At 41.5% G+C, this 5,165-nt stretch overlaps 1 pseudogene; it reads right to left on the minus strand.

Moving 5' to 3' along the window:
• Nucleotides 1-475: 475 nt before the first annotated feature.
• LOC121549517 lies at nucleotides 476-4,028 on the minus strand (annotated as a pseudogene).
• Nucleotides 4,029-5,165: the final 1,137 nt, after the last annotated feature.

The following is a 5,165-nucleotide window of genomic DNA, read 5'->3' on the forward strand; positions in this document are numbered from 1 at the left end:
GTCCAAAAGGCTCCTTAACAGCTTCTACCCCCCAAGCCATATCACTGCTGAACAGTTATTCAAATGGCTGCCCGGACTATTTGCATTGTTCACCCCCCACCCCTCTGTTATGCTGCTGCTACTCTCTGTTTATTATCTATCCATAGTCACTTTAATAACTCTACCTACATGTACATATTACCCCAATGACCTTAACTAACCTGTACCCCCGCACAATGACTCGGTACCGCTACACCCTGTATATAGCCACGTTATTGTTATTTTATTGTGTTACTTTTTATTTTATATTTTACTTTAGTTTATTTAGTAAATATTTTCTTAACTCTATTTCTTGAACTGCATTTTTGGTTAAGGGCTTGTAAGTAAGCATTTCACGGGTCACATGTGACTAATAAAATCTGATTGATTGAAATCATTTTTGAAAGAAAGGACAGTAAGGATCATTCATGTACACATTTATTTAACTGCAGTGATTTTAAAATCTTACTTGAACATGATAATATATACCATGTCTGTGTTCTTAACAAAGTGAATTACTGTGTCGGTGTCAGTATGTTCACAAATCCATGAGAGACATAAAACCCAGGATAGAGCGGTTGACTGAATGTGGTCTGGACTCTGTGGAGGAGGGTCATTGTGTCAGAGATGCTGTAGAAAGACAGAGTTCCTGCCCTGTGGTCCAGGTACACTCCTACTCTGGTGGAGCAGGGGACAGGTATGGCAGTCTTTTTACTATCGTGATAGAAGGCGCAGCTAGAGACACCACACACCAAACACCAAGCCTGATTACTGCTGATAAACCACTCATCAGGTTCTCTCCTGTTGATCCCTTTATATGAGACTGCAATATCAACCCACCCGCTCCACTCTACCTCCCAGTAGCAGGCCCCAGACAGACCCTCCTTACACAACACCTGGTTGTCGGTGGTAAATCTATCTGGATGGTCAGGATAGGACTGGACCTTATGACTCCATGTCACCTTTCTGTTCCCCTCAGACAGACACAGGTCTTTATGTGCTGTGTTGGGATCCAATGTGAGCTGACAGGAATCTGAGGATGAAGAAAAACCAACAGTAAGATGTGTGTGTGTGCATCCAGGTGTGTGTGTGTGAGTGTGTACATGCGTATGCACAAATATGTCCTTTACTCACATTCCAAGAACTCCTCTCTGGTCTTGGGTTCAGGCCTTGTCTCCTGACAGGTGGTGTCATTCCTACGTGATGGTAGTCCTCAAACTGACAGTACAGACTGAGTCCTCCCAAATGATGGAGGATAATGGGGCTCAGAAGGTGGAACAATGTGGACTTTGGTCACTATGGAGACACAGGAAATCAAATATCACTGTTCAATACTGATCATGACATAAACATAACAGAAAGTCAAAGGGCTCAGTGGTTGAAAGAGGTTTAGGTAATTTGTTTTAGTAATTAGTTATATCAAGCATTTTGGATTTGTGATCAAATGTTTCATATGAGGCGACAATATAGAATGACACCTTTTATTTGAGGGTATTTTCATACATATCTGTTTTACCATTTAGAAATGAAAGCACTTCATATATCTAGTCCCCCCAATTGAACATATATATTTGGACAAATTCACTTATAGTGTATTCAAGTAGTCAAAAGTTTAGTATTTGGTCCCATATTCCTAGCACGCAATGACTACATCAAGCTTGTGACTCTACAAACTTGTTGGATGCATTTGCAGTTTGTTTTGGTTGTGTTTCAGATTACTTTTTGCCCAATAGGAACTGAATGGAGAATAATGTATTTTGTCATTTTGGAGTCACTTGTTTTGGGTATGATCTTTGTTCCTCTGTACAGTACCTTTCTCACTCATTATTATTCACTGTTCATTCATGATTATCCACATTAATGTAGATGTGAAAACAGAAACATCTTCTCTTCCTATTTACAATAAAAGTGATTCCAAAATGACACAATACATTATTCACCATCAATTTCCATTTTGCATAACATAATCTGAAACACAACCAAAGAAAACTACAAATGCATCCAACAAGTTTATAGAGTCATAAGCATGATGTGATCATTGCGTGCTAGGAATATGGGACCAAAAAATAAACTTTAGACTACTCTAATACACTATAAGTGAATTTGTCCAAATACTTATGAAAAAATATATATATTCAAATGGGGGACTATATACATAAACTGCTTTCATTTCTAAAACATATACATTTATGTATGAAAATATCCTCACATAAATGGTGACATTCTGAACTGTTACCTCATAAAATGTTTAATATCAAACCAAAATGCTGGAGTATAGAGCCAAAATCCCAAATTGCTGGAGTAAAGAGCCAAATGTACAAATGTTAGCTTCACTGTCCAAATAGTGTTTGTTACCAACCTTGTACAGAGATTTTGGCAATTTCCTCAGAGCAGATGTTTTCAACTTGACTTTTCAGCCCAGTGACTGATTTAACATCCTCAAATGAGATGTGTTGGTTGACAGTGATGCGGGGTAAGGCCTCAGATCCAGGAGAGACACAGAGAGACTGGAAACTCTACAGTGACAGATCAGAAAATAGGGAAAAGATGCTTGTTGAGAAAGACAAACGTTTCACTTTCATCAGTGTTATGATGAGTTTCTGGTATTGAGAAGTTCAGGATGCAAGAGAGCAGTCGACACTCAGCTGGAGAGTTGATTCATATTTATTTCAGTACTGGATTCAATGACAGGCGGTATGGACGTTAACATACATTAATACATCCTGTGTCAAAAGTCGTTATATCAATCAGCGTCTCTCCTCCTCAGCTCAGACATCTCCTGCTCCAGCTACTCCAGGAGTATTTCAGCTCGACTCACTTCAGCCTTCTCCTGGGCTCTGATCTGCTCCTTGCTCTAGCACTACACAGCTGATTCAAATAACTAACTCATCATCCAGCTATGATTATTTCAATCCGCTGTGTAGTGCTAGGGCAAAAACCAAAACGTTCACCTGGGGGGCCAGGACCGAGTTTGGGAAACCCTGTGCTAAGTGAATACATATAAATGGTCAACACTCACCTTGAGTGATTTCACAGCCTCTCCCACCTCCTGTATCTCTTTCTCTCTCGTCTGGATTCTCTGTTTGGATTTCTGTTGTTTCTCCCCCAGCTGGCTCTGCAGTTAAACACATGTCGTTCCATGGTTCATTTGTACAAGTGATTCTGTCTTAGGGTTTGATCCCAGGTCTCTTTCATACCAGAAAAGTGCATTAGCCTGCTAACCCAAAGCCTACGCATTAACTGAAGGAGCCAATGCAACTCTTCAGCTCTCAGTACATGTTACATGACGTGAGTGTGTATGTTAGCACAGCTAGATTATTGGGTGTTAGCTGACTTCCAGGCTTTGTTTTACAGTAGTCACTAATATTCAGTAATTAATGGTATTTTCACAGTGATACTCTGAATGAGTAGCAATTACAGATTGTCCTTACCTTTCTCTCAGTCATTTCTGATTCAGATGAGACTGTATCATGGCCTTTATGTTCACCCACCACACACAGCAGACAGATAAACTGCTGATCGGTACGGCAGTACATCTCCAGTAGTTTGTCATGACGAGAGCAGATCTTCTCCTCTGGTTGTATGGAGGCTTTGACCAGCTTGTGCTTCTTAAAGGCAGGAGATTCATAGTGAGGCTGGAGGTGAGTCTCACAGTACGAGACCAGACACACAAGACAGGATTTGACAGCTTTGCGTTTTCTCTCAGTGCAGAAGTCACACGCCACATCTCCAGGTCCAGCATAACAGTGAGCAGGAGTAGCATCTTGGAGTCCTGCCTTCTTCAGATTCTCCACCAATTCAGCTAGCATGGTGCTTTTCTTCAGAACAGGCCTCGGGATGAAGGTCTGTCTACACTGGGGACAGCTGATCAGGACACCCTTCACATCATCCTGATCCCAGCTGTCCTTAATACAGCCCATACAGTAGCTGTGTCCACAGGGAATAGTCACCGGATCCTTCAGTAGATTTAGACATATTGAACAACTGATTGAATCCATGGCTGCCGCCATTTTGGTGCACACACTCACAGACTGAGATCACTTTTGTTTCTCTAGAATTGTTTGTGCTTATAAGTGGGAACATTTCCTGGTTGTGTGTGTACTCTTTCCCTGTACAGGGAGTGGCGTTGGACAGAGACCAGGAAGAGAGTGGTTGTGATTGGACAGAGGTGGTAGAGGAAGTTCCATTTATGGTATGTGTTCCATGCAAAAATGTACACTCCCCAATGGACAATTCAATAGACACAAACCACACCTCCAAGTACATAGTTATTACAAGATTTATTGAGGAAGATTGAAGTGACAATTCAGGAGAACAAAGTCAGTAGGCGGTATAATGGTAGATCAGGGGGAGACTCTGGAGTATGTGAACTGGTGTACCGGGCTGCCATTTCACTTGAAATCAATGGTAATCCTGCATGGTCATAGACTTACTTATAGTGTGTTCAAGGGGATCGCTGTAAGCAAGGTGCTGTGAGAACATAATGTGTAGTTATTCGGGATGCAACATGATTTGTAGATCAGTGATTCTGTGCAGGGCCTTGTTCAGCCAATCCTGTCAAACGGGTTAGTTAGAAGATAGAGGGTGGAGAAAGGAGGGGTGCTTCCAAGCACTGGAGACATGGGCAAAACCCTAACCTCCATACTGTAGTGTAGTGGTAATATTTATCATATAAGCATATTATACACTGCTCAAAAAAATAAAGGGAACACTTAAACAACAAATCCTAGATCTGAATGAATGAAATAATCTTATTAAATACTTTTTTCTTTACATAGTTGAATGTGCTGACAACAAAATCACACAAAAATTATCAATGGAAATCAAATGTATCAACCCATGGAGGTCTGGATTTGGAGTCACCCTCAAAATTAAAGTGGAAAACCACACTACAGGCTGATCCAACTTTGATGTAAAGTCCTTAAAACAAGTCTAAATGAGGCTCAGTAGTGTGTGTGGCCTCCACGTGCCTGTATGACCTCCCTACAATGCCTGGGCATGCTCCTGATGAGGTGGCGGATGGTCTCCTGAGGGATCTCCTCCCAGACCTGGACTAAAGCATCCGCCAACTCCTGGACAGTCTGTGGTGCAAAGTGGCGTTGGTGGATGGAGCGAGACATGATGTCCCAGATGTGCTCAATTGGATT

The sequence above is a fragment of the Coregonus clupeaformis genome, chromosome 34, assembly GCF_020615455.1.
Source record: "Coregonus clupeaformis isolate EN_2021a chromosome 34, ASM2061545v1, whole genome shotgun sequence".
Taxonomy (NCBI): Eukaryota; Metazoa; Chordata; class Actinopteri; order Salmoniformes; family Salmonidae; genus Coregonus; species Coregonus clupeaformis.